The sequence below is a fragment of the Thalia democratica genome, unplaced genomic scaffold (genome assembly GCF_965202585.1).
Source record: "Thalia democratica unplaced genomic scaffold, ktThaDemo2.hap1.1 HAP1_SCAFFOLD_1254, whole genome shotgun sequence".
NCBI classification, from domain to species: Eukaryota; Metazoa; Chordata; class Thaliacea; order Salpida; family Salpidae; genus Thalia; species Thalia democratica.
Genome location: NW_028140151.1, coordinates 25,001 through 33,963, shown reverse-complemented (window position 1 = coordinate 33,963; position 8,963 = coordinate 25,001). Strand labels below are relative to the sequence as shown.

General features: G+C 29.8%; 3 non-coding genes across 3 annotated transcripts in view; all 3 read left to right on the top strand.

The window, feature by feature from the left end:
- The first annotated feature begins 805 nt into the window (after nt 1-805).
- Nucleotides 806-923, top strand: LOC145848150 (5S ribosomal RNA). The gene has a single exon (XR_014371757.1). It is a non-coding gene; the product is annotated as a 5S ribosomal RNA (ribosomal RNA).
- A 2,641-nt stretch (nt 924-3,564) lies between these two features.
- Nucleotides 3,565-3,683, top strand: LOC145848149 (5S ribosomal RNA). The gene has a single exon (XR_014371756.1). It is a non-coding gene; the product is annotated as a 5S ribosomal RNA (ribosomal RNA).
- Nucleotides 3,684-7,332: 3,649 nt separating this feature from the next.
- LOC145848144 (small subunit ribosomal RNA) overlaps nt 7,333-8,963 on the top strand; it is a 1,808-nt gene continuing 177 nt past the window's right edge. Inside the window, exon 1 of the ribosomal RNA XR_014371751.1 lies at nt 7,333-8,963. This exon is cut by the window's right edge and continues 177 nt beyond it. This is a non-coding gene — a ribosomal RNA (small subunit ribosomal RNA).

Below are 8,963 nucleotides of genomic sequence, written 5' to 3'. Positions count from 1 at the left end.
TCGTGAATTGTTATTTAGTTTAAAAATATATTTATATTACTTTTATTTTATTTTAATTCTATATAATAACTATTTTATATTTTTATTAAAAAAATTTCTTGTTTAGTTTCTAAGCAACCACAGTTACGTTTATATGTTTAATTCTATTGTATTCTATATTTATCGATAATTTATAAATGTTTAAAAGACTATTCTGGTTTTCCACGCTCTCTTCAAAATGTGAGTTCTTTTAATTCTTCGCTTAATTATTCATTTTAAAGTAAAACAACTAGTTATAACATATTATTATATTATATGTATGTGTATTTATATACTATTATTTATAACATAAACATAGTTGAGTTATTGAATTAAACGTCAAATATTTTTATTACCTAAAATTAAGTTAATCGTAAAATCTGATGTAGTATGAAGATATTCTTTAGAAACTACTATAAATATTCTTGAAGTAAAACAATTACCATCTATAAATAGAACAATGAGAAATAGTAAAACAAACTAAACACAACATGTTTATTTTAACAATATTTTTTATTTAGTTTAATCACTTAATAAACTTTACTTCTAATTATCATAGTATTTAATATAGAATATAGTTAACAATCTTTTAAACAAAGTCTTAAATAAAGTTACAGGGAGTAATTGTAATTAAAACACCAAAAAAATAGGTTTTAATAAAAAAAATACTTACATCAAGTTAAACTTTATAAGGATTAATTTTAAAATATCAAATTGATTGTAAATCAAGTGCAAATAGGTTTTTTAACAACCGAAGGGTTTATAAAGGCTTGTAACGCTCTCAAACGCCTACGACCATACCACACTGAGCACACCCCATCTCGTCCGATCTGGGAAGTTAAGCAGTGTCGGGCGTGGTTAGTACTTAGATGGGTGACCGCTTGGAATACCACGTGCCGTAGGCTTTTGCTTTTTGAATTCATCTTTTTTGTACTATTTTTCTTTCTGAACCTATTTATACTTAATTACTCGTTTTATTTACATTTCTTTAACGCTTTAAAAGAAAAGTAAATTCTAGTTATTAGCAAATAAAACTCAAGCCAATCAGATAACGTTATTGCTGTTTAAAACCAATTAGAGCGCTAAAAAAGTGGTTTGACCAGTTTGAGATATCGAAAAAATAATGGCACCATCTTGTAGAGTACAATTTTCTGAGTTGAAATTAATACAATTAGTCTTTTATACTAAAACTTTAAAGTTTTTTGTCCAAAAACAAATAAAAGCGTGGCTACTTGAAAAATCAAACGAAAATAAATTTTGCACTTTTGTATTGTGAGTCATAATAAGTTATTTACTGTTACCAACAGATACTAGCAAAAGCTTTTTAAAGTTTTGTATTAACTTAATGTATTTGTAATTACTTTTACTTAATAGAAACTATTGAATTACGTTTACTTAGTTTACTTTTGTATGTGTATTAAATATATAGCAATTTTGTTTGAACTTAAATAAGGACTATTAAACTATTAAAAGAAAACTATCAAAGTTTACTAACTCAAAAGCTAAATCTTAGTTTTATTGTTATAAACATTTATGTTGTAATTTACTAATAACTAAATGAGTTTATTTCAAACAAAAAGAATTAAATAATGTTATGTTATGTCAAGCCTACTATATGAGGTATATAGGTATATAAGGTATACAAGCTTATGTTTGAAAATTATAATAATAAAAATAAAAATAAATATTTAGTTGGTAAAATTTGTATGTTTTAATATGCTTTGAAATTAGAGTTAGTATAGAAGTTTTTTTTTAAATATAATAAATATAAATTTAGTAACTGTTAGTTTTATACTTTAATAAAAGAAATATGGTTAACAAGTAAGTTAAAAATGAAAGAAGCATAAAAAAACACACTAATTAACTGCTTATTCAATAGTTTGATTATTTAATTATTTTTCTGTTATATAGTTTAATCGTATTGTATAAAAAATACAGAGGTTTAAAGTAAGTTTGAATAAAAATAAAACAAAACATATAAAATAAGCATTAGTTCAAATACATAGTTTTTTTTTTCTAAGAAAATTTAATTCTTTAATAATAAGTAGTAATTTAAATAAAAAATAATACAAATAAAGTTGTACAATATATATACAATAGTTTGTCAAACTAGGCAAACACTACTAGGCAAAAAACAAACTAGGCAAAAAACCTACAAAGTAGGCCACCACTACAATCCAATGTTCCAACTGGAAATTCAATGAGATCGTTACTGTACTTGTGATGAACGTTGATAATCCCCAAGATTGTAAGTCGAAGGCCTTACCCAACCTAACCAGCGCACTGGTTTTCTTACAACTGAATTAATCAACATTTAATATTGAATATAATCATTATTGATAGATAGAGGAATGTTGACAATCAACAACAGATTGTAGGTCAAAGGCATTACTCGACCCAAGTACCCACAACCTAGATTGAACAACATTTATTAGATAGATTTGTTTATTGATAGATAGAGGAATATTGTCAATCCACAACAGATTGTAAGTCAAAGGCATTACTCGACCCAAGTACCCACAACCTAGATTGAACAACATTTGTTAGATAGATTAGTTAGATAGATAAATAGTACAGTATAATCTCAAAGAATTTGAAGCCCGAACATTGAACGATAGTGGTGTTTCGTGACGACTAGCGGGATTCGATCTCTCAACCTTCTGCTTATGAGTCAGCTGATAAGACCACTGACCCACCGCGCCACGACAAAGATAAAGAAATATTTTGCTATATAAATAGGTTGATTTTTCAGTGAACTTCAAGTGTCAATTTTTCAGTGTCAATTACAGTGAACTTCAAGTAAGATATACAACAGTATATATATTTCCGAGTCTGACTTTGAGTACTTTTTATATATTATTAACAAGATTTTTTAGGAGTAATATCTGTTTAGTTCTTTAATATATCTTTAAAATAATAATATTTTTTAAGGTGTTTAAAACTTTTAGAAGCTGTATGTAATGTCTTTTAGTTTAATAGTTCTTTAAATTAGTAAAAAAAAAATAAGCATGGTTGAGTTATCAAATTAAACAAAATAGAACGTCAAGTATTTAATTACTAAAATTAATTTAATTAAAAAAAAATCTCAGGTAATCTAAAATGTCAGGAATTATTTAAAAATAAATATAAATTTAAAACTTATTATATTGAAAAGATTGATGAATAATACTCTTGAATGTATGAAATGTTTGTATTTGTAATGCAATAACATAAATGGATAGATCAATGACAAATTGTAAACATATTGTATTATTTTATTTTACGATTTTTTATTTATTTAATAATTCAATAAACTTTACTTCTACTTGTCCTGGTCTTAGGTAATTTATAGATAACAATAATTTAAACAAACACTTTTGTACAGTTACAATACAGTTTTAGTACAGTTTGGGAGTAACTGTTGATTAAAAAAACAAAAAAAAAGTTAATTCAGGTTAAAATTTTATAAGGAATAATTTTAAAATATCAAATCGATTGTAAATCAAGTGCAAATAGGTTTTTTAAACAAACCGAAGGGTTTATAAAGGCTTGTAAACGCTTTCAAACGCCTACGACCATACCACACTGAGCACACCCCATCTCGTCCGATCTGGGAAGTTAAGCAGTGTCGGGCGTGGTTAGTACTTAGATGGGTGACCGCTTGGGAATACCACGTGCCGTAGGCTTTTGCTTTTTGAATTCATCTTTTTTGTACTATTTTTCTTTCTGACCTATTTATACTTATTACTCGTTTATTTACATTTCTTTAACGCTTAAAAGAAAAGTAAATTCTAGTTATTAGCAAATAAAAACTCAAGCCAATCAGATAACGTTATTTGCTGTTTAAACCAATTAGAGCGCTAAAAAAGTGGTTTGACCAGTTTGAGATATCGAAAAAATAATGGCACCATCTTGTAGAGTACAATTTTCTGAGTTAAAATTAATACAATTAGTCTTTTATACTAAAACTTTAAAGTCTTTTTGTCCACAAACAAATAAAAGCGTGGCTACTTGAAAAATCAAACGAAAATAAATTTTGCACTTTTGTATTGTGAGTCATAATAAGTTATTTACTGTTACCAACAGATACTAGCAAAAGCTTTTTAAAGTTTTGTATTAACTTAATGTATTTGTACTTAGTTTAAATTAATAGAGTTTATTTGGTTTACTTTATTATGTGTATTGAATGTGCTAGTATCTAAAAATAAATACAACTAAAACAAAACAAACAAGGAGGTACTTGAATAGAACCAACACAATTTACAGACCAGTTGTGTACTAAATTTAAAGAAATTCTGAATAGTGAATATGCAATTATTATTATAAGTTCAAAATTCACTTTAATTTAAATTAATGTATTTTGTAAATTGGTTTTATTTAATAGATAGTAGTGAATTACTTTATTTAATTTACTTTAGTATGTGTTGTATAACTTAATTTAAACCAGAAGCAAAACGGGATTATACTTTCAATAAACTACACAATTTACAGACCAGTTGTGTACTAAATAAAAAGCTATTGTGAATAGTGAATATGCAATTATTATTATAAGTTTATAAGTTCACAGTTTACAAAAGCTTTACAATTTAGTTATTATTTTGTTCATATTTGCATATCTAATTTATGAAAAGTTAGTGTTATGTGTTTTGGCTTTTTAATTTCTTTATTTGTACAACTGTTAGTTTTATATTCTAAAGAAACATTTTTAAATAAATATGTTTAACAAGTAACTTAAAAATAGAAGAAATATATTGTATATATTGAACTATTTATATTTATTCTAGCTATTTGCTTAGTGTATTTATTAATGTGATTATTTTATTTTGTTGTTTGTCTTATAGTTTAATCGTATTGTGTTGAAATATATATAACAAATACAGAGGTTTAAAGTAAGTTTAAATGAAAATAAAATAAGACATATAGTTGAAATATAAGTTTAAAAAAATATTTTTTTTTATTTCTTTGTTTGTTTGATTGTTTGTTTATTATATAATCGCGACGTTTCATTTTATTACTTTTAAGCATACTAAATATAATAATAGGTATAGTTAGAGGAAAAATTCAATTAGTTTCTAATGTAATAAAAAAGTTTATTTCCACAAATAAATAAATACCTGAAAAATCAAATGAAAAATAAATTTCGCACTCTTGTATTGTGAGTCATAATAGGTTATTTACTGTTACCAACAGATACAAGCGAAGGCTTTTTAAAGTTCTTGTATTTGTATTGTTATTTGTACTTAGTTTTATTAAAATGACAGTATTGATGGTTACGTTTATTAAGTATGTTTATTTAACGTTATGTAACTCAAGTAAAACCAGAAGCAAATAAGGAGACTACTTTCAATAAACTACACAATTTACATACCAATTGTATACTAAACTTAAAGCTATTCTATTCTATTTTATTCTTGATAGTTATTTTAAAGTTATTAAATTATACAAATGTATTTTGTAAAGTAGTTTTATAAAGTTACTATAGTTTATTTAACTTACTATAGTATGTGTTATATAACTTTAATTAAACTAGAAGCAAAAAGGGAGACTACTTTAAATAAACTACACAATTTATTGTTATATATAACTCTAATAAAACCAGAAGCAAAAAGGGAGACTACTTTAAATGAACTACACAAATTAAAATTATATTATTATTTATAAATCAATCGTGTTGTGTTTCAAAATAAATTTTTCAAATAATGTTTTACAAGTATTTATCAGTTATTTAGTTTTCTTTTTATAGTTTAGCCGTATTGTTTTATTTATTTGTTATTATCTTTATTTAATTGTTTGCTTATTATATTTATCGCCATGTGCTTAAAAAATAAAACAACTATATAGATTTAAAAAGTAAGTTTAAATAAAAATAAAATGAAACATATAAAATAAGTTTATGATTTTTTTTTCATTATTATTATTTTTATTTCATTGTTTGTTTATTATATCTATCGCGATGTGCTTAAAAAATAAAACAACTATAAAGGTTTAAAAAGTAATTTTAAATAAAGATAAAATGAAACATATAAAATAAGCTTATGTTTGATTTTTTATTTTATTTTTATTTAATTGTTTGCTTATTATATTTATCGCGATGTGCTTAAAAGAATAGAACAAATACAAAGGTTTAAGTTGTAAGTTTTAAATAAAATAAAATGAAACATACAAAATAAGCTTATGATTTATTATTATTATTATTATTATTATTTTTATTTCATTGTTTGTTTATTATATCTATCGCGATGTGCTTAAAAAATAAAACAATTATAAAGGTTTAAAAGGAAGTTTAAATAAAGATAAAATGAAACATATAAAATAAGCTTTTGTTTGATTTTTTTATTTTATTTTTATTTATTTTTATTTAATTGTTTGTTTATTATATTTATCGCGATCTGCTTAAAAAAATAAAACGAGTATTAAGGTTTGAAAGGTAAGTTTAAATAAAAATAAAATGAAACATATAAAATAAGCATATGTTTTTTTTTTTTTTTTATTTATTATTATTATTTTCATTCAATTTTTTGTTTATTATATTTATCGCAATGTGCTTAAAACGATAAAACAAGTATAAAGATTTAAAAAGTAAGTTTAAATAAAAAATAATACAAATAAAGTTTATTTATAATAAACAAACATATTTAAAACATTAAAAAAAGTAGTTTATATATATTATTTTTTATTTATTTCTTTTAAACATATTAAATAAAGTATAAAAAAAGTATTAAAACATTTAAACGTAGCATAAATAAGCTTAAAACATTAAAATAATTGAAAAGAAACAAACAAATTGAAAAAAATCGGCAAAAAAAGTTCAACAGCAACATTTGAGCATCATACACGTATGCATTACTTTACACTAGTGAGAGAGACGTGTTTGTGCGTTCGGTCGACTTGGCGAGAAAGCGGGCTTAAAGCATTACTGTTTAGCACCCGAGGCGCGGCTATTGCAGCGGCGGCGAACGTGCTATGTAAACGCATTGGAGCAGCGTATGAAAAACTACAAGCGTCCAGCGGCGGTAGGCTTATAGCTTTGCGAAGTCGTCGAGACGAGTAGCCGACGCAGGCAGGCACGGCTCGAGGCGGGTAACTGCAGCAGACAGATGGCGTGTTGCTGCTGACGAGTTAACCGGCAGAAGGCAAACGGTTGGTCGGGAGAAAGAACAGTCAGTTGTATAGCTGCATGCTGCAGTCGACGCGGGCTGGCGCTTTAAACAGCAAAAGGCCGGCGCCGACTTTCAGTAACGTTCGCAAGGCTTTTAAGCCGAGTGATAGAAAAGGTCTGTATTTATACAGTAAAAACGCTCAGTCGAGCAACGGGTTTAAACGCCCTCGGATAGTTATCTGGTTGATCCTGCCAGTAGTCATATGCTTGTCTCAAAGATTAAGCCATGCAAGTGTAAGTACGAGCTCACGTACAGTGAAACTGCGAATGGCTCATTAAATCAGTTATGGTTCATTTGATTGTACGCTTTTACATGGATAACTGTGGCAATTCTAGAGCTAATACATGCGTAAAGCGCCGAACTGACGTGAGGCGCGCATTTATCAGACCAAAACTAACCGGCTTTCGGGTCGTTACAATGGTGACTCTGGATAAGCTTGCGGATCGCACGGCCTAGTGCTGGCGACATCTCATTAAAGCAACTGCCCTATCAACTATCGTCGGTACGGTATCGGCCTACCGAGGTTGTAACGGGTGACGGAGAATCAGGGTTCGATTCCGGAGAGGGAGCCTGAGAAACGGCTACCACATCCAAGGAAGGCAGCAGGCGCGCAAATTACCCATTCCCGGCTCGGGGAGGTAGTGACGAAAAATAACAATGCAGACCTCGTACGAGGTCCTGCAATTGGAATGAGTACACTTTAAACTTTTTAACGAGTATCCATTGGAGGGCAAGTCTGGTGCCAGCAGCCGCGGTAATTCCAGCTCCAAAAGTGTATATTTAAGTTGTTGCGGTTGAAAAGCTCGTAGTTGGATATAGGGACGGCGAGGTTGGTCGGTCGAAAGGCTAGCACTGGCCTCGTTGTTCTTGTTGGTCGGTGCCTTCGCGGTGCTCTTAACTGAGTGTTGCGGTGGTCCGGCAAGTTTACCTTGAAAAAATTAGAGTGTTCAAAGCAGGCTTTACGCTTGTATAATGTTGCATGGAATAATGGAATAGGACCTCGGTTCTATTTTGTTGGTTTTCGGAGCACGAGGTAATGATTAATAGGAACGGACGGGGGCATCCGTACTGTGCCGTTAGAGGTGAAATTCTTGGATCGGCGCAAGACGAACGACTGCGAAAGCATTTGCCAAGAATGTTTTCTTTAATCAAGAGCGAAAGTCAGAGGTTCGAAGACGATCAGATACCGTCCTAGTTCTGACCTTAAACGATGCCGACTAGCGATCGGGCAGTGTCGAACTTAAGAACTGTCCGGCAGCTTCCGGGAAACCAAAGTCTTTGGGTTCCGGGGGAAGTATGGTTGCAAAGCTGAAACTTAAAGGAATTGACGGAAGGGCACCACCAGGAGTGGAGCCTGCGGCTTAATTTGACTCAACACGGGAAATCTCACCCGGCCCGGACACAGCGAGGATTGACAGATTGAGAGCTCTTTCTTGATTCTGTGGGTGGTGGTGCATGGCCGTTCTTAGTTGGTGGAGCGATTTGTCTGGTTAATTCCGATAACGAACGAGACTCTTACTTGCTAAATAGCTGCTCGACCCATTGGGTCGGAGACAACTTCTTAGAGGGACTAGTGGCGTTTAGCCACACGAGATTGAGCAATAACAGGTCTGTGATGCCCTTAGATGTTCGGGGCCGCACGCGCGCTACACTGACCGGATCATCGTGTGTTCCCTAGGCCGAAAGGTCCGGGTAATCCGTTGAACCCCGGTCGTGCTAGGGATAGGGACTTGCAATTGTTTCCCTTGAACGAGGAATTCCCAGTAAGCGCGAGTCATTAGCTTGCGTTGATTACGTCCCTGCCCT